Raw genomic sequence first — 21,515 nt, forward strand, 5'->3', positions numbered from 1 at the left:
GAATGGTTGTGTGGTAGTCTGTAGAAAGTCTCTAGAAAGTCTGATCAAGCATCCTGGAAGCTCAAAATCAGTTTAAGAGGAGTATGTTAAGGTTGTTTTCTGGGATTAGCCTATATGAATAATTGATTCAAATTTTTTTTACTGGCTGGATTCCCGATAGGTAACATGAGATTAGAGAATTCTCCAAAAAATAATACGTATACCGAATATATGTCATAACTCATTGAAGGCAAATTTTCCTGGGGCCTCCTATTCAGAATTATTGTGGAATAACTCTGTGACTGCTGCAACAGTGAGAGCTACTCAGCTTAATTTGGTATTGGCCAGAAGGCATTTCGCATCCTCTTTATTAAATCTGGTGTGTTCCAGTTTTGTGTACGTCTGGTGGAATGAAAATATAAATGAAGTATTTGGTTACCTCCTCCTCCAACTCATTTTCATTTTCCGGTTCTTTTCCATGATGTCTTTGCTATAGTGATCCATTAGGCAGGTTGAATGGAGTGAGTGCATGGTAGTGAATAGCACCTCGGCATAATACTGAATTGGGTTAAAACAATGTAGGCATTGGTGTAGGTGAGACAGTGTACAAACGGCCTCGCAAAGGTACATGGAGTGTGTTGCCTTCAATATGGTTAACCACTCATTTTTCAAGTCAGTAAGATGTCCAGTATTCACCACAGCAGGATACAGGACACTCAGGAGCACGCGTTTTACTGCTATACACCAAGGCTGCCCAACATTCTGTGATATTATTACAAGAAAGTGGGAAATATCAGAGGTGCATCCATGGCAGTGATCTCTGTGGCTAGAGTAAACCAACCCCTCTGAAGGAAGTTTCAGAACAGAGGAAAACATTGGGCCCCACCATCACGGTCTGTGGGAAATTAATGACACTTCTTTCCGTGTTTTCTTTGTGTTTTGGGTCTGTAGTATGCAAACATTATGGCATGCTTTTAACAGATTGTTGCCCAGTAAAGGAGGAAAGGGCTTTTTTAATGGTTTCTCTGGTGCCAAATACTAATAGCAAGACTGTATGTGTCTTTATATATTGTTCCTATTATCTTCAGAATATCCCAACATTTTCTCAACTAGATGTGAAGTTTGTGGACAAAGGCATGGTGACCATGTGCTCCTTCAGACCTGAGATCAGTTTACATTTTTTTTTCAAGCCGAGATGTAGATGGCCAAGAGAGAGCCCTGTATTTTAATCCCTTTTAGTACTTTGTTCAGATAAATTTCTGAAGTCTTTCCCAGACTTGCCTATGCAGCCTTCATAGGTGCTTCAGCCCTGAGCATTTCCTCACACTTGCTGCCTTTACAGGGAGCAGCGCAGCAATGGGGAGGGGTGGAGCTGTGCATCTCCCTTCTGCAGGATCCCCATACAGCCTGGTGCAGGCATCCTGCTTGCCTGGCCCTTTTCGCTGCCTCTCGGTGCTCTCCCTGCCCTCTCTTCCAGCTCTGCTGGCAGCATCACAACACTGAGCTGGTTCCAGAGCTCTGAAATACCAGTGGGGGATGGGGACCCTGAACAGATTGATGTCTGCTACTGGGCTGACAGGGACATAAAATGGAACAGTATGAATGGAGAGAGAGAGAGTACAGAAGTTGGAGGAGGAGGACTAATGTGTCAAGAATGAGGGGAGGCAGAAAAATCAGACAGCAGAAGAAAGATTACCTGCAAAGGGAAGGAGCTGTGAGAGTTGAAGAGAGAGCAGAGTAGCAGTGGGGGAGAGAAATCAGGGCTTGGATAAATCCATTGCTAATCAAGCAGGAGATCTGGAGTGAAATTCAACAGGAAATGTTGAAAGAGGCTTTTGTGACAAGAGTAAAACAAATAATTAAAGGAGATTTCTAATGAAATAGGAAGAGGAAAACTAACTTGCTCAGAACAATACTGGGAAAACTAGGAAGTACAGCAATTCTGCATAGAGTTCAAGTTTTTTCTGCAGATCTGTCAACAAGGGCTATTTAATACTTGGCAGCATCAGAACTGAGAGTTCAGCAACCACAACTCGAGTCCTTCCCATGTAATGGAATCTTCTTTGAAGTAATTAATGTTGGGCTCCTTTCATGTTTTTGAATCCTTGTTTATTTGAATCCTTATATATTTGTGGTGTTTCCAAGGGGTCAGTGTTGGGGCTCATCTTGCTTAATATCTTTACTGATTATTTGGATGGGAGAATTGGGCGTGCACCCCCAATGAGTTTGCAGATAGCTCCAGGTTGGGGAAGTATTGATCTGTCTGAAGGCAGAACGACCCTACAGAAGGACCTGGGCAGGTTGTATCACTGGGCTGAAGCCAATGGGATGAAGTTTAACAAGTTGAAGCATTGGGGTCCTGCATTTTGGTCACAACAACCTCAGGCAATGCTGCTGGTTTGAAACAGGGTGACTAGTAAGCCACATGAAGCAAAAGGATCTAGGGGTGTTGGTCAGTACACAGCTGAACATGAGCCAGCAGCATTGCCAGGTAGGCTGATGTATCAGAAATAGCCAGCCAGCAGGAGCGCGGAGGTGATCATCCCCCTGTACTCAGCTTTGGTGAGGCTGCGTCTTTAGTACTGCATTCAGTTTTGGGCCCCTCACTACAAGAAAGACATTGAGGCCCAGGAACACGTCCAGAGAAAGGCAGCAGAACTGGTGAGAAGTTTGGAGCGCGAGTCTTATGTTCAGTCTGGAGAAGAGGAGGCTCAGGGGAGATCTTACTGCTTTCTACAACTACCTGAAAGGAGGTTGTGGTGAGGTACGGGTTGGCCTCTTCTCCCAATAGCAGTATGACAAGAGGTAAAAGCCTCAAGTTGTGCCATGGAAGGTTTGGGTTGGATATTAGGAAGAACTTCTTCTCAGAAAGAGTGGTCAGGCATCGGAACAGGCCACCCACCGAAGTGATAGAGTCACTGTTCCTGGAGGTGTTTAAGGAAAAGGTAGATGTAGCACTCAGGAACATGGTTTAGTGTGTAATATTGGCGCTAAGTGACCATCCAGCTTCCCAAGATTAAGTACTCTCCCACAAGAATATTCCATTATCATCGGTGTTAGAATCATCTTATTCTAGAAATGTTTTACCTGTGTGGCTTGATGGTCAGCTTCACAGTTGATTTGCTCCTAGAAGATCAGCCTTAACTCCCTAGTGAAACTTCAATTGCATGTCTTTATTGGTAGCTGTGTATGTAAGGAGTAATGGCTGTAGCTGCTAGTATTAATGCATATGCAAGAGAACACACAATCTCCAGGCAGCTTGGACAGCTCTGTTATATATGCAAGAAACTTAATCAGTATAAAATGCCCTAAGAAAAGGGATCTCTTTTTCTTAACGTTTGTCCATATCATATGTGATAATAAAGCTGAATTCTGGACAAGACTGAGCCTGACTGGAGATGCAAGTGTTAATAATGGCAGAAATAAAGAAGTTCACAAATTCCTCTGCAGTTGGTTCTCAAAGTGAGGAGATAATATTTCTGGATCTTAACATCAAATACAATTAAAATAAAATGCCATGGGAACCACACCCAAGCTACACATTCTCCTACATACAGAGTTCCTCAAGAGAGGAGAATGAAGCAAAGATGATGAATTTTGGTCTTGTCAGTTAATGTGCTACTCAATGGACTTTAAATGTTATTGGGATGAAGGCAGCTTAAGAGCTTCTATGGACTATGAAAGAATAATTCTATCTCTGCTAAAGTATGTAACACCTGCTTGTGCAGGGGTTCTGACATCAGAAAGAAATCTTCAGCAAGGTCATGAAAAGGGCTTCACATTAGGAGTGCTTAGATATGATGATTAAAAAACTGTGATGAAATCACATTAAATAGAAAATCACAATAAAAATTGAATATCATCATGAAAATTAGGTAGAAAATAAGCCCATTAATCTTCTTCAGATAAAAAAAGAAATAACGTAGCTGACATCAAACATTTTATTAGACTGTACCAGCTTCAGTTAGTTAATGGAAGCCAACTTACAGTATGTTTGTTAGTCTATCCCTGACTTGCTAAAAGCTGAGTTTTGGTGAGATAGCACTTGTCTTTGCCATCACATATGGTAGAAAAAAGGGCCTGCCCCTCCAGTGGGGAAACAGCGTTGTCAGGATGGAGTCTTCCTGTGCTCCTTAAAGAGACTCTGCTGGACTTGGCAGGTAGATTTTTCTTGAACCATTCAGATGAAGGGGAAGAGGGGACTGAATCTGGACCTTCCATATTCCAGGGAAAGTCTTCTGACCCATAGAGTATGAAACAAAATGAAAACACCTCTCTATTTTTTTTAAAAGACCACATAACCCCACCCTTCTCCGTGTTTCCAAGTGATTGGCAGCGTTGTCTCTATTCAGTGTAGTGATCCTGAGTATTCCATCTGGAGTTGGCTGATCCTCCTTTTCTCCTTCAAGCACAAAGACCCTGTACTTGGAGTCTACGTACCAGAATAGAGCCCAGGAAAGCCCCTACTCCTCCGTGTAATAGGTTCTTTTGGTTCTAGCCCTTGTCCCATGGGAGTCTTAACGCCCTCCTCATCATTGCAAAACTCTTACATCAGTTTCAAATTACACAGGAAGACGACCATTTCATTAAATGCTTCAGTGAGATTTATAGAGAGCTCTAAATGCACTTTGCAACTGATACCAGACACTAATTCCTGTAGGTTATGTTTTTAGATGAGTTTGCACTGTTATTGTCTCTGTGGTCAAAGGTTATGCTTCCTGCTTTCCATCAATGCAGCAGGCACCAAAGTGTTTTCAGCTACTAGTCAGATCACCTTTTTTTTGTGAGTAGCATGCTAGTGAGGGTCTTCCTGTAACAGCAAAGTGCTGGCTGTATTAGAAAGACATCCGAGTCTTCTTAGTACTGGCGACTAGCTATGCACTTTCATAGGCTACGAAATTGTGGGTATGCTTTATACGGTTATTATCAACCATCATACTTGTATCTCATACCACAGATTTTAGGAAATTGTGTTGCAGTACCTTTAATAAAACTTACAATATAAAATTGCACTGTTTGTGCAGTGTGATGCTGAATGCCTTACTGCTAAGGGGAAAAGGCTGTAAGTCAGCAGGGGCAGGTGAGTTCCAGCATGAGACAAATTGTCCTCTTTATGTTTAAGAAGAATTAAACAAGATTCAAAAAAAAAAAAAAAAAAAAGCCACATAATTATTTGTCTTTTTACTCATCCTGGTTCTTTACTTTATTAGACATTCCACTCTCCACAAGTTCATTGTGACAGAAACCCAATCCGTTTGAAATGCCGAACAGAAGATCCTCTGTAGCTGAATTACAGTTCTTAGACGCTCACGTCATCTCAGCTCATGTGTCTGGGGCAGTTTGGAACAACACCCATGCTGAAGAGCCCTCACACATCTCTACCTCAGTCCAGAGCATCTCAAAAACCACAGCAGATGTCTGTAGCCATCTTTTTCATTTCATTTCTGAGCTGATGCAGCACGTTCTGTGCTGAGTTGTGAACAGTATTTCCTTCTTCTCTCTTTGTGTACTCTTACTGTGGTAATTAAGCTCCTTACCATAAATAATAAGGTACGACAAAAACCTACCTTCATGTGGAGGTTGTGGTGGTGCTCTCTTTCAATGAACTTTTTTTAACAGGAGCTAAACAAAGCTCTCAGGGCCCACCCACTCCATGAGTCACTTTGCATTCTTCATCCCAGTTTTCATCTTAGTTTCTTCAGATAAACCCTCCAATCTTGCATCGTTCCCCCGGGCAAACTTTGAAGGTCAACTAATTTAGCAGAGTGAAGTTTAATTTGCTGAAGGAGAGGATTATTAATTTGTTCTGGTTCCTTTTGTTGATTTTTGTTTCCTATATACAAGTCACAGATGCATATGCGAAGGGCCAGGGAATATTAATTTCAAGTACTCAATATGTGTATGTTGAAAAATTACACACGCTTTGTTTTGAGGGGACTTGTTGCTTTTTTGAATTCTCTTTGTTTCTGCTGCTGTCAGTTTGCTGATCCAAGGAACTGCTGCTGACATGAGCAGGTCATTAAACATCTGCTCCAAGGCTCATTTCTGATAAAACAGACAACAGCTTAATAATAGTAATGATAATTTATACAAAATTGACTCCAAAAAGAATTCTATTTTATAGGAAATATTTGGTGAATGCCTGTAGTAAATTTAAATCCTGATAGGGCTTTAACTGACTAGCAGCCAGTGACGCCCTGCAGTACCTTATCAGCTTCTAAACAGGGACCAGGTAGATCATCTAGTCCAACCCCCAGGTAAAGCGAGTTCTCTACAGTAGGTTGTAACTTGTATCTGTTATAACACACTTCTAAACATGTGATGGGTATCAAAGTTAGTGATGAAAAAGGAGCCCCATCTTTGTCCCGTGCAAGCAACGCTCCCAGCTTCACATATGGGTTGATACCTGCTCGGTAATGTCTCCTCTAGTTATAAGTTGGACATCTCACATACAACATGCAATCAATTTCTTATACCAATTTTCTCCTTTATGTTCTTACATCAGCTTTTCCTCTATCAGAGGCAACTGGAACAGGCCTCAACAGTGCCTCAAACTCAGGGCAGCAGTGTGGAACGCAGTTCGTAGGTCTGTCATTTACCACCACTGCTGCTGATAATCGTTGAGGTTGTTTCATCAGCGTAAGTGTGGTATTTCATCTGCTAATAATCATAGCTGAAGGAAAAGCCCACAAGTCTGTTTCCAGGGAGAGGTCGGACTTACAAATATGCGAGTTCAGGTGGGAACTTCTGTGCATTTGATACAGAAGAATTCAAAAAAGAAAACCTGATGTAAGGAAAGAAATAGAATATGATATAGCTGATCCTGATTCCAGCTTAGAAATTCCATAGGAAGAAGGCAACAAATGTTCAGCTGCAAGAGGAGTACTTGGGGCTTACTGCAAATACCAGATGACATCAGTGTTTTCAGTGCTGTGTTGACAGAAGTGCCAGTTGCTCTGAGTAGTATTTGCACATCTCATGCTCATCATGGTCCGTCACTACTCAGATGTTTTGCACATCAGGAAAAAATCAAAGAGAATTTCTTCAGAGTACTAAGACAGGAAGGGTTTTGAAATGAAAAGTGAAAATGGCTAAGAATGTTTTGTTGTTGGTTTTTTGTTTGTTTGTTTTTTTTTTTTTTTTTTTACAAAATACCCTGCCTGCCTATTTAAGCCATATTTAATTCTGCATTAATTTTGACATAGTTATAGCAGGCCAAGAAGTGTCTTGGGCTGAGTTGTACAGTTTACAACTTCAGAAGCAGCATTAAAGCCCTGTAGCAAATTTCTCACTATTTGAGGACCACTTTCTGCCATTTATGTTTTCCGTTAAATAGTTTGCGAACACCATTTTTATTATGATTTAGGTGATTTTAGTCCCTGATGGTTTCATAAAGTTGCCAACATCAGCCTGTAAGCAAACATTAAGATGAAGTTCATCCATTTTTTCCTTGATTTCACCATCAGTCTTTGTAAGCTATTGTACTGTCCTTACCACATTATGTGAGAATCACCCAGAAGTGCGTCAAACAACATGACTAACATTTCACTTGTGGGATGTTCTTTCTTCAGTCCGCTCCTTGGGGAGAAAATTGCACATATAATGGAACGTCTTGCTTTGGCAGAGTTTTATTGTTTAATTGTTGCTGTTTTTTAAAGCCTGTGCCATGTGTTTATTTGCAAATTGAAGAATGATGTCTTGCACTTGGAGCAGAAGTGGGTGATATTTGTGCTGATCTTGAGTTACTGCAAGAGCTTATTCCTTGCTGATTCTTGGAGCTTTGGGTTTTTTAAGCTCAAACATTGTCTACTGATTACTTCAAAGATTTGTCCCAGTGTCTGAAACTTCTCTAGTTATCCTCGAAGAGTTAGAGTAGACTATAGAAGATTAATTTGATGTGTTTTTAATGTCTGGAGTTACTACTAATTTCTCCATGCCATCCTTTCTGATAAATATGAGAGGATTGCTGTATATGCTTTTGGTTCTCAGCCTTGTCTCTGCTAGGTATGTCAGGCTTCTGTTCCATATTCTGCAGCCAAATTGTGAGCTTCTTTTGAAGCAATGTATTGATTTTAAAATTGCTCTCTTGACTTCTTCATCATTGTCCATTTTTATTTAATTGATTTTCTTTCTATATAAGCTTCTGTAGGCCCTGTAAAGTAAAAGGGAAAAAAAAAAAAAGGACAACAGCAGCCAACAGCTGGTTTCTTGCTTCTGGTTAAAGAGCCCAAGGTGTTTCTCCTAGCTAAGCTGATAGTTTATTTTCTAATCATCATCATCTTTGGTTAATGCTGTCATTATCCACTGTGTCAAAACCCAAGCTGGAATCAGTGTTGCCTTGCATTGTGTCCTTTTGGCACATCATATGCTGGTATGTGTTGTTAAAGCAGTCTTATTGCTGTCTTCTTAGAAACTGCCTGCATGCTTATGTTTGTGTGTACGTTGCACACACACACACACACACACACACACACACGCACACACACTCCCTGCAGTGTAGTCAGTAGTCAGCAGTAAAAACACTTTGTTGCTAATAGTTGGAAAACAGTATTAATGCAATAAACGCACAAGTAGAACGGATTCCTTGTATTTCAAGCATCTGCTATTGCTCTTTGCTTTCAAGCTGCTAATACCTCCAAGTCTGCATAATATTGTTATTTCCATGTGCAACGCTGGGGTCTATCTGAGAGTACCAATGTTGGCTGGTATTGTTTAGATGTTTAGGTAGAATGTTGGCTTGTATTGTTTAGATGTAAGTTTAGGCAGATAGTAACCAGTATGTGAGCAATGTCTTGTAACCTATGTTGGTGCACATGCTGGTTATTTTCAGTTACTAGTATCAATTCTCTAATGCAGGAAATGTCTGTCTTGTGTTCCTTGAATTTAGGAAGAGCTGTTAAAGTTCTACATTAGAGGTCAGGTGTAACGAGGACAGTGACGACTTTATAATCAAGAGGAGCTATTAAACTGACTCGGTAGTAAGAGAAACACCTTTCTGTCCACTTCCTTGATTTCTGTTACGTTAGAGGAGTTTGGCACACCATTATTCTATGTTTACTCTTCCTATATTGTTCATTTACTAACACAGGGCACAAGAAAGCAATGATTAGAGTATATATGTATGGAAAGACATGCTACCAGTTAATGTAATGAAGCAGCATAATTCATCCTTTGCTATCTACGTTATGTAGAGGGAAGCAAATGTGCATTAATCATGCAGAAAGCAGGAAATTGAGATGTATGGAAGAGAAGAGTGATATGATACATGAACCCATCCCCCAGCCTCCCGGAGCTGGCAACAGGTCTGTTTTTGAATAATGCACATTTTGACAGCTGTGTCATTTGATAGGCAGGGCTGACCAGAAGGCATGTAAGGAAGAAGTCACTTATTAGCAAGAGAAAGGAGGGAACAAAGCATGATTACATCTAATGCAAGTAATCTTGACCCAGTTACCATCTACTAACACAAAAGTGCTGGCTAACTGGCAGATTCTGGAGAGCAGCCACGTGTGAGAAACTGTTTCTGAGTGCTGAGTTCCTGGTGTTGGAGGCGTCCTGCAGGGCTGCTACCATGACTGATGCTGCCCAGAGTGGTCTGGGTTCAGCTTCCCTGCTCCGAGCAAAGCATGCACAGAGAGGGGGGGGGGGGACAGAGGGCTGCCTCCTGCCTCAGGAGGAGCTCTCTGTGGTTTGCTCTGGGACAGAAGCAAAGTAGAGCCCAGAAGATGCTACCCATGGAATAAGCACGGGTGGGGGCTCTGCAGCCTGCTGGGGGGCAGTCGAAGGGCACAGCTTCTGCAAGGAGTGCAGAAGCGTAGAGCAGCTCCCGGCTCCTCCACTCATCATGCTTGATGGGTTCCCACGCTGTGCGTGTCCACGTGGCTCACAGAAGGAGGCAAACTCATTGGAAATCTGCTGTGCCAAGTGGAGCAGCTCTTGCACGTTTATCCCTAAAACCCCATTCCTAGTGTGTGGGACCAGCTTGGCGCGTGCTGTGCCAAGAGAAGCAAGACAAAAATCTGGAATCTGCTCAGCTGGTCCCCATCAGAGCAGTGCCTCAGCATCCTTCTTCTGTCACCCTCTCCCCAAGGCATGGCATTAGAGCAAGGCCACTGCAGCAGCATGGGGTGCTACATCAGAGCTGCATTTCTGGCTGCTCTGGAAGGGATGGCACATCCCAGAGCTCTCCTGCTACCTTCCCAGCCCTGAGCCATGTGATCTTTGAGATCACTGAAGCACTGTGGGCCTCGCACTGCACACCAGAGGCCTTCTCAGTCCCAGCCCTGATTTGTGCACGCTGTTGTTCTGCACCAGCCAGGGCAGAAGTTGCCAGAGAGCCCAGTGCTTCTTCCTGATTACATTTCAATTCCCAAAAATGCCACATATTAAATTTATATATATATATAAATTTTTATATATATGTATATATATAGTTTTATGCATATTTTCAAATGGAAGGTCGTAAAAAAGATAAGGATTAAGTACAAAAGAAAAATACCAGAAAAGGGAGTTTTGGGGTCGGAAACTTTGGCTGAAGTTCACCAGGATAGTGTGCTCAGTGCTTCATTTTTAGCTGCTTCCTATTTTTCCACAAATTGCAACTTCAGGAAAATTAAAATCACTTTTCTTTATTACAAGTCTCTTAAAAAAATCACTGTCAATATTTCATTGCTGGTTTATTTCCCTTTCTCCTATCGCCTCTTTTTTTAATACCTCTCTTGATTTTAGATTTAGTCTCTGGGAATTTATTTTGCTTGTCTATTTCCCCAAATTCCAAGATGCTTTATACTTTGCAGAAATCAGATAGTTCCTGCCAAGGCAGAAGGTGTTTATCTTCCCTCAGTTTTCTTACAGCCAGACAAATAGCAAGAGATAAAAATAAGTCCATATGGAGGAAAATTATGCTAATGAAACTGTAACCACAATCACTGGGTAAGCCTAAACCCCCATACTGGTGGTAGGTAGCACAGTTTAACATTTCTTTTGCTGTGAATAATTTGAGCTCTGTTAACTGAGAGCCTTGATGACACACAGCAGTGGGCCCCGTTACATTCCTCAATTCCGGTCGTGCTGCCCCCCATTCCCCCCGCAAGTGCTCTGACAGCAGGACAAAATCCCCAAGCCTGTAGTGCTTTGCCATGGAAAAATCCTTTCTCAAGAGCCTCTGGATGAGATTTCCAGTCACATATCTCCCACGTCATTTTGTTTCCAGCTGCCAGAAGAAATTTGAAATGTATCATAGTCACTGCTCAAACTGATAACATGTGAGAGGGCCAGAAGAAATTGTTTGTAAAATTTCTGACACAGTATGTCTTGTAGTGCTGCTCTGTGTCATGTTCCAGAGCTTTATGTCCTAATCTGACATTATGAGATTACATAATGCATTCGATCTTTAAACAAGAATTCCTTTGAAATGTTTGACAGAGTTATGGCATTTCAGGTATTATTTCTTACTATGGACAGATAGGTCAAATCTGCAAACAATTTAATGGCCATACATCGCTACCCTTGTCAAATCAATTCTCCTGGCAAATGTGCTATCGGCAGTAGGGACATTTAGAAGCCTAATCCTTCCAGGTGCTAAACCTGCCCGTTCTTCAGGCCACAAGTGGAGGTGAAGGCTCTCAGCACCTCGCAGGAGCAGTGCTCCCATTAGCCTGCTCTGTACTGATGTTGGAGGCATGCACTTCCTGCATGTGTATTAGTGGTCAGACCGCGCTTTAGATTTACTTCCTTGAAACCTGAGAAGATAGAACTGTGGCTTAAAATGGCTCCATATGTTTCTTGGCTCCACATCCTCAGTATGTGCTGAGGATTTCTTTTTTTTTTTCTTTCTCTCAGCTGAGAATTCTGCTTTCAGTTTTGCTGAGCTTATGAAAAATGTGGTGTTCTCATTAACACTTTAACCCTGCTCCCAAATAAATTACCTCACACCACCATTTAGCGGAACAGCAGCAGGCAAACTGAAAGGATTTGAGGTGTCAGAAAGGGACCAAATCTGACCCCTGGGTCCTAGGGAAGAAGTGATTCCTTGTTTTAAAGAGCTGGAGGAGCAAACAGTGCCTAAAATGCATGGCCTCGTGCAGCAAACACTGATGTGATTAATTCCTCCAAGACATTGTCCAAAAAGGGTCTGACAGTGCTCCTGACTTCCTTTGTCCTTCTGTAAGTGTGCATCAGCCAAAGTGCTGTCAGTAAGGGGAGACCATTAGTGCTCATTTTATCTGCCTAGCTGTGCAGCTTTAGGGGATTTCCTTTCCAACTCATCTTAACAGGCAAAATGCTAATGAAGGAAAGAAAGACTGTGCTTAGAGCCAGGTGTGTTAAAATTTCCAGGGCATTCCTTTTTCTGTTTTAAGCCATCAAGGCAAGAGCACCTCACCACAGGGCCCCATTCCTGCTTCCAACCAAAGCTGCCACCTTCGTACCTCCTCTCTGAGGACGTATCACATAAGCTTCTGGTAGAAAAGTGAGCTGCCAAAAGGACAGCCAGAGCCCAGTTGGACATGAGTTCCTTTCAGTATTTAAGGGAAGGCTATAAAAAGGAAGGGGGCAGACTCTGTAGCAGGATCTGTTGTGATGGGACAAAGGGAAATGGTTTCAAATTAAAAGAGGGAGATTTAGGTTGGACATAAGGAAGAAATTTTTTACAGTAACGGTGGTGAGGCACTGGAACAGGTTGCCTTAGAGGAGCAGTGCGTGCCCTGTCCCTGGAGATAGTCAGTGTTAGGCTGGATGGGGCTCTGAGCAACATGATGTAGCTGTAGGTGTCCCTGTTTATTGCAGGGGGTTGGACTGGATGGCCTTTAAAGGTCCCTTCCAACTCAATTTTGTGACAAGAGGTGCAGTAGCAGCTCCGTATCCCAGCACTTCACCACCGCTCTTGGACATGTCTTCCTGTGAAACATTTCAGCTATGCAATCCAGGGCTGAAGGAGAAGGAGACAGGGTCATGACCAAGGAGTCTGTGGGGAATGCGTGCGCCTGGGAGGCTGTGGGCGGTGCAGAATGTTCCCTCGAGCCCCGTGCAGGTGCACTGAGTAAATCAGCCCCAGACTGCTTCAAAGTATGCATGGAAACGTTTGTAGCCACAGGAGTGTGTTGCGGAGGTGACTGGGAATGAGGAGAGGATCAGCACAGTCCCGTACGGTTAGGAAAGCTAAACCAAATCAGGGAGCACAGGTGGCTGTTGGGGGGCTCAGGTGCCTGGGAGTGCTAGGAGCAGGACCAAAATGCAGCTCTGGTGCTGGTTCCGAAGTCAGAGCTACTGGGAGTAAGCCCTCTGAACACACTGCTGCAAATGAAGATTTGTTTCTGACTCTGCAGAGTCCTGCTGTGAAGAGCCCTGGAGCCATCACACAGAAAAAAAAAAGAGTGTAATTGGCAGAGAGAAAATAAATTCCATGTCCTAACACTGACAGTTTAAGCACATGATATTTTTTTTCAGAAGCCACTAAAATAATGTTGTAAATAGATGGTTTTGAATATTTCTTTAACATGGTGTCCCTGCTTGCAAGGAAGGCGCTTGTGTTCACAGAAGCGCCAAACCAATGTGTACCTATTTCAATATAAATAATATTCTAGTATAGAAGTTTCTTCTGTAATAACAGATACCTATGAGGCAGCACTTGCCTGACAGAGTATCAAGCAGTGATGGCAAAGCTGATTTTAACATTGAATGAGAGTGAGTCAGCACTAAGTTGATAATGGAAAAAATACCTTTTATAGCATGCTCATTAAACTACATTTATCCAGCTACTCACTATTTACCTGTTTCTTCTGAAGCATTGTTCATTGTATTTTCTTCTTGCTATTCCATTTTATTCGAACAGTATGAATTCCTAATCTATTGGCTGTGTACAAATGTGCATGCACACACTCAAACTGATTCGAGTAGTGTTGGCTTTTGAATTGATGCTTCAGGAGTGCTCAGTAACTCTCAGTAATGGCACATTGTGAAAAGTATCTTGTTAAATGTTTCTTTCTTTATTAATTCATTCTTTAGTAATTCTAGTTTCTTGTAGAAAGAGCACAAGAAGGGACATACTTCAACGATGTATGTAGTAAAATTACAGCACTTTGACACTATTTCTAATACAAAGGAAGATATGTCATCTCATTTCTGCTTTTCTCATATAGGTTTTGGCATGGTTAAAATCACTTCCCATTTGCTATTAGAGACTGTTTGAATTGCTTTTTATTCTCTGAATTTTTAATCAGAAGAGCTGAGATTTGCTTTTTAATCAAATACAAATGCTTAACTATTTCTGATCATGTGTTGAAAGAACAACAGGTTGTTTTGTTTCTGTTAAAAACTTTTAAACAGAGTTGAGAAACTTTTCCACATGCTGACACTGAAGAGTTGTGGAGATACTCATTCTGCTGCTCAGGTCCTGTGGGTTTGTATGGGTGTAGGTTGTAATTCTCCACACATAATACACAGATCAGATTATATCACATTTTTGGCCATAGAAATCACTGAGTCTTAAGCCTACACTGACTGTAAATGAGAAACATTTATACCCCAGTGGTGCTGGTGGTCAGTGCTGTGCACAGCAGGAGCCAAAACCCACACAGACGGTGCCAGCTGGCACTGGGGTTGTATTTGTGCTTTAGCAGAATTTTCTGCCAACTCCCAGAGAGAAGTAGCAAATAAGAAACAAGGAATCTGGCTGCCTTGTCATGTGTTGTTGACTTCATTTCATCTGAGATGAGACTTTTGCTTAGTAGTGGAGGACTCCCAAAAGAAGTGAAGTTTGCCACATGAGCAAACTTTGATGCTGCCTTTTGAGTGGGGTGGGACTGATGAGTCATATTTGTAGTGAAGGGTCATCCTGAAGAACTTCCACAGCTTGATCCCGCAGCTCTTGGCAAGAGATGATGTAAGCCATGTAATCCATCTAGAAGTCTGTTGTGATCCTGAAGAGCTGGGAAATATAAGCATTACATTCAAATGTAATGTTGGAAGCAGGTTGTTGCTTGCAGGCTCATTCCAGCCTGCAAGCTTGCTGCAGCTTGTGAGCTTAATTTTAGCTCTGGAACTTGCTCCAGTTTTGAAAGTTTGCTGTAATCCTGAGAGAAGCAGACTTCTCACATGCATGTTTTCTTAAGAATTAAGCCTCCTCCCCCCTCCAAAAAAACAGAAGCACCCTCCCAACACCAAGGGTTTGAACCTGATTTTCCCACCTGTCAAGCACATGCTGGGCCACCTGGCCTTTGTTGTTTGATAGCAGTTATTCCTCACTCCTCTGATCCCAGCAGCTCCAGCTTGGCTACCAGGATTTAATTAGTGAGCTTTTCCCAGCCCCAGAAACAGGGAGACGCGAAGGCGGCCAGGAGCCAAAGCTGTTTGGTGCCGTGTTCTGTGTCGTGCAGTGCTTTGCTTTGTCTCTGCCACCCGCAGCGTCAATAAAACAATACGGCTATTTTAAAGTTAGAGCAGCATTTGTTTGACTAACAGCCTGCTCCTTACAAGGTATTTGTATTTGAGCGTATTGAACGTTCATTATGCATTAGGCACTCAGCCTTGTAGCATTGATCCTGGAGAGGCACACCATACACACACCACACCTGGCTTCACCGCAATTGCAGACGGCAGCTTGGGCTGTTCCCAAACCAGAGACTGCAGCCCAAATGCCCACTGTCTGCAGCAGGACAGAGCGGCTGAGATGGAAGAGCAGCTCTGAGCCTGCCCCACAGGCAGCTGGGCTTTGGGTTGGAAATGATCCCACAGCCCTGGACCAGGCACTGGCAGAGGCAAAAACATTGCACGCGCAGCTCGTGGCATTGTGACTGTGCTTCACTTTCTGTGTGAGCGATTCAGACTGTTCGTACAAACACAGGACATATACATACGGAGATATAAAAAAACAGTCTGTAATACAGCTGTACCTCAAAGAATGCATTGCTTTACTTCCACATTCAAGCAGATAGCACAGCAAAAACTCCTAGAAGCAACCTACCAGTAAGAACACAATAATGGTTCTTTTCCTGACCATTAATTCAGACATCATGCAATCAGTCAAATGAATCTGTCCTCCTTTGCAGCTCTCTTGGAGATTGCTGTCCTCTCAGCTTCGATGGAAGGGACCCCAACTCAGTAGCCTGTGTCTTCCTTTAATTAGAGCCAGCAATAGCCCACGGACAGGATCATTTTGCCAGCAGCCATATATCATGTAGACATCGCTCCCCGGCACCTAGATTGCTGCACGTAAGCACAGTGTCTCTGACATGGCGGCAGGAAGCACCCTCCGAGGCCATCCCCCAGTCTGGGTGGGTTTCCATGTGATCCCAGGCTGTAGTCCGATCCCACGTCGGAGCCAGATGAAGTCCTCTGGGAGCACTGTGCAGGCAGCTGCCTCAGCAGGAGTGACTGCTCAGGAACCATCTGCATGTTAAGGAGAAACAGCCTTGGCAGGCCATCAACTTTCCTCTATTTGCCGCTGCTGCATATTTTATGTCACCACCATATTACAACATGAATATTCCATATTACAAAATTAACACTGGAAATATTTCCTGTGCATTTTGTGGAATTATGTGTGTTTAGTTTTCTCATTATTGTCTTACTTTCCTCTCTGGAGAATTAATAGTATTATTATCCAGGGCAAGCAAGCCTGGAATTAATCTGACTCAATGTTTAATTATTACTTACGATGATTTCCGGATTACGTACCAGCACTGTAGAATGCCCTGTGCAAGCCTGAGCAGAGAGACGTGCGCTGGGGTTATCCCAAGACCCTGTCGCTGAGGCTTTTGGCAGTGGCATCTGATACTGCATGGGGTGAGGCTTGGCACAGGCTGCTGCTGCTCTAACCAAAGGAGCACTTGGGCCAGAAGCTGAGAGCCACCACCTGGATGGTGTAGAATGGAGCACAGCTCAGGTCAGCCAGGCACCAGGCAGTGTGGGTGCTTCAGCGGGAGAAATGCTGTCTGCTTTGGGTGCTGAGGGTGACCTGAAGGTCCTCGGAGCAGCTGGGAGTGCTCTCACCTAAAAAAAGAGGGATTCTTTATGGCTTAGGGCTCTGCAGTAGGGAATGGATGCATAGTAATCTCTTGAAGTCATTTTCGGTCTCCCCGGTTTGTGTGAACTCTGCAACTTGTAAGCCCATCAGTGTGTAGGGTCAGAGTCCATAGCGGGGCGGCACATCCTTGCAGGAACGACTGTGCAGGTGCCAGGCAGTGCTGTGGGATCAGTGCAGCGTCAGGGCAGGAGCAGGAGCTGTGCCCTCAGCCCTACGGGGGTTGGAAGTGACCCTTTCCTGCTTCCTTCACTCAGAAGAAAGAATCACTCCTATATTTCTCTTTTCCTCTTTCTTTTTTTTTTTTTTTAATTTTACTCAAAGAATGGTGGTAAAAGTAGAGCTAAAGGATGACTAAACAGCAAATGCAAATTTTTTAATTTAAAATCGGATTTATAACCTCCCAGCAAGTTCCAGACAAATTATACCTAAGAACCCGTTATTAACACTGCTTAGTGTTGTCCACCTTTGAAATTTAGTTTACATAAAGATTTAGGGGTAGGGCCAAATAATTACGTGGCAGGGTAATCTGTTTTTTGTATCTATGGTTAGAATCATTTAACAGATCCATCCATGGAGTGGTTCAGGAGCAAGTACTCAGCAGCAGCTATTTTGGGTCAGCTCAATGCATAGTCTATTAGAGGTATTACTTCTACTTCAGAGTAATGAATCATATTTGCAGCCAGGAAGTCGCTGGTGTAATTGTCCCTAAATATAATGAACACGAAGCTATTTAAAGGTTCAGGGCTGCCTGGTGTGGTGGAAGGTGCCACTTCTCTGGAGGAAGCTCAGTATTCTTCAGTTGGTAGATAGGAGGGAAGGGCACTGTCAGGGTTTGTGCAGTGGCTATTGCCACATTTGTAGATAAATTCATAGAATTTGTAGATAAAGTTAAATTTTGGCGTAAGAGGCACATACACGGTTCAAAGATTCCCTGTGCATGTTAAAAAGCAGCTTACAAGTATTAAAGCTGTTCCTTCTGGTTATTTATTTATTATTTATTCTGAGGTCTAACAGTGCTTAAACCCACAGTGCAAATCAAAGCAAAGACTCTGAAAATACTCTGACTGTCGCAGACAAATTCCCCAGTGCTTCATTTGACAAAAAGATGGATTAGAACAAACTCGGGAGTGTTATTATTGCCAGCACCATGAACGATTGTTTCTTTTATTTGTATTAATTACCAATTAGTGCTTTGCATGGCGTCAGCTCTCTTGGACGTTCTGAAGGAGATGTACTGCTTCCCTCAATCTCCTCTTAAAGGGAACCCTGTCCCAACAGCAGGTCTCAGCCCACGCACACAAGTGGTCTCTGGGTCACGGCACACTTCAGCCAAGGCCCTGAGGGAGCAGCACACAGGGCAGCACCCACAGGGCAGCACCCACCGGTCCCCCACCGCCATCTCAGCCACATGAGCAGCGTGTGGGATGGCATGGCTGAAGGCTTCTGCTGTGCCTGCCTTACAGAGCAGGCAGCGACCCTTGGGCCTGAACTGTTACGCTGGCTGCAGGGTGCTGCACCATGCTCAGTGCCCCTCCAGCCTGCGCCTTCCCCAGTCAGTGTGAGCGAAGGCCTCGCTTCTGCCTGGGGAAAGGCACGTGGAGGAGCCTTGCACAGGCAGGTGGAGGAGGCTGTGTGTAAGAGCCTCAAGATGTCCCTGAGCCCACAGGTAGCTTGTGGAGATGTCCAGAAGAAAAGTCCAAGGCAGGCTGCTTGAGTTAGATCTGCAGTACCCGACCTGAGAGAGAGAGGCAGCCTGAGGCTCAGGGCTCCAGCTTTTGTACTTTCTTTGCTTGACCATGATCGTATAAGGCTGGATGTGAAGGAGACAGGCTGTTGTTTAAGGTGTCATGTAAAACAGGACTAATATTTTGTCAAGTGGCCGTATGAAATGCAGGGATGAGCTTTTTGTGGCCCAGGTTGTGTTAAAAGGGTGGTTCTAAACTAGCCCGCTGTATGCCATCAGCTGATCTGTCATTTTCCATAATTCATGAGCGCCGGGGCAAGATTAGACAATAGAGTCCTGGGCAAGAATTCATTAATTTCCGCCGTGTTTTTAGAAATGTCAGAGGTGTAAAGCTGAGAATAATAAAAGTCAAACTCCCTAGATATATCTACTGTGTTCAGAAGAATATTACTCTGAGCATCCCTGATAGTATACGTCTCGGCGTGCGTGTGTCTTTAATTGGTATGCAAGGAGTTTATCTACTTTACTGCCTGCACTTATCAGAAAAGATATAAAATGGGATGGTGATAATGGCTGCCTTCAAAGAAAAAGATATGTTCTTTCGAGGGTGTAAGTGCAATAAATCTTTCTAGTTTAAGGGCTCACTGGAAGCAGAAAGATTCTGTTCTGCTGACAACTGAATGTGGGGAACTTTCCCAAGGGAAAACAAATCATGTTTCTCCATTCAAAATAGAGTAAAAAGTCACTGAAATTCAGAATCCGGAATGTGTGTTCCAGTATTTCCTACTGACTCCTCCACTGATTAAGACACACCTTCATGCTAAAATGTTTCTCAGATGGTTAAAATGAAGTACCTGGCACTGAATGCACTTAGGATGCACTTGTGAGAGGTTCCCACAGTAGTCAGCAGTTCAAATTTAAAAAAAAGACTAAAATTAACCCACTGACTTTGGGCCTTTCTGTCTGTATTTGTTTGCTTGTTTGTTTGTTTGTTGAACTGTGCCACAGGAATTAATTTGCTTAGAATAAAAGACACAGTGCTGAGTTAATTGCTATTCCAGAAACATTCTGTTCCATCCACGGAAGGCAGGGTTAAAAACTGCAGGCACCTATGGGGTCTTCTGTAAGTTGAAAAGAAATCCGCATATTGACTTTAGAAAAACCCACATTATTCATAAGAATCAAACCCTGTGTGTGACTGCTGTGGTGAAACAAAAAAGACAAGGGGGTTTTAAATTGATCTGTCAGTACGATACTTTCCAGTGCTCACTTTGCTCATGCAGCCAGCAACTGATGTTAGCATGAATTTAAATAATTCCTCCTGCCTTGAATAATGACCACGAAAGTTGAGTAATGGTATCTAACAGATTTCCTAACTTTCGAGGAGCTGGCTCTTATCTGCGACTGTTTGTTTGCTCGTCTGCTCCATCCCTAATTGCCGCAAGGTGCTCCACCGACGTATGACTAAACATAATACAATTTGATTTGTGTTGCAGTGCTCAGCAAAGAACAAATCTGTAAAATTACAACATGTGAAAGCTTAACACAATGATATAAAATGGCAGTGGCACGGTTCATATCTTAAACTGACAGGCTGATGGTGATTATTGCAAGGACAATGCCCTGCATATGTCAAACGATTTGCAAATAATTTATGTCACCTTATCCTCCATTATTGTTTTTGCGGAGGACATAAACTGTGTCACTAATATTAAACTGTCTGCAAAAAAGAGCCTACCTCAGCTTTTTCCTAGCTGAGAACGCAAAGACATCTGCTCAGAGACAAACATGCGTATGGCCATCATTTGTCCAACATCTTACACATTGTGAAGGTTTTTTACTTGAAATGCCAACCTATGTGGCAGATGATGTATGTGTTTCTTCAGTCCTGTGATTACCAGCACAGAGCTGCTCCGCGGCGCTCTTCACCTCATCAGTTCCACAAGCTGCACTCCAAGGTGTGTGACACATTTGCAGGAAGATGGCATCTGACATGCAGCAAGGCAGAAGCATTCTGGTGTGAATATTTGACTCCAGATTTTGTTCAAATCAGGGTCAGATTCTGACCTGGAGAAATTAGTGTGGGTAGAGATTTAGCACTACAAAATAGCAATTTGAAAACTGGAATGAATATATTTTAAAGATTGGAAAGCAAAGGAAAATGGTGCTGTCTCCTGGGGACTCCTAAGCGGCTGCAAAGGAGAGGGGAAGGAGGAAGTCTGTACAAATGACCTGGGTTTTATCCGTTTGGAAATAAGCAGAGGACAAAGCGGGCTTAGTTATTTCTGTTTGTTAACTCGCATCGTCTCGACTGCTGGGTTCTTTGTTTAGGTTTTGATGGTTCATTTGTTACTACCAAGAAATGCCTTTGAAGGGTTATTTTCAGAGGCCATTGTGGTTAAGAGAGAAGCAAAGAATGCAGTGCGGAGGTTGGAGCGTGGAGCTGGGAAGGCAGCCTCCAGGCTCCTGGTCCAGATTTTGCTCTGCTGGCATTTGGGACAAATTACTTGCAACTGCTGTGTCTTGACTTTGCTCTTCTGTTGAACAGGTTTTGCTATCTGACTCATCCACTTGGTTCAGTTTGCCAAGTATTTTGTAATCTTTGGGTAGAAATCACTGCTTTGATTGCAGATCAGTGACGTTTCAAACGTGTGTTGTAGTGATGCGTCAAACCACTTCTGCTGGCTGCAGTGCAAGAGATGGCTCCAACTCACTGCAGAGAGAGCACAAGGCATTGACAAACCCACTGATCTGAGCTAAGGACTGAAATGGAACTCCTTTCTCCTACTGCTATCAGTTTTTCCTCTTTTAAAAACTTCATTTAAGCAT

At 43.1% G+C, this 21,515-nt stretch overlaps 1 long non-coding RNA gene across 5 annotated transcripts in view; it reads left to right on the top strand.

Annotated features, from left to right (window-relative positions):
• The window catches only part of LOC122162395, a 176,190-nt gene that overhangs the window by 142,397 nt on the left and 12,278 nt on the right, over positions 1–21,515 (top strand). The window lies entirely within an intron of this gene.

The sequence above is a fragment of the Centrocercus urophasianus genome, unplaced genomic scaffold, assembly GCF_019232065.1.
Source record: "Centrocercus urophasianus isolate 14NV4802_14NV808 unplaced genomic scaffold, USGS_Curo_1.0 seq_20, whole genome shotgun sequence".
Lineage (NCBI taxonomy): Eukaryota > Metazoa > Chordata > Aves > Galliformes > Phasianidae > Centrocercus > Centrocercus urophasianus.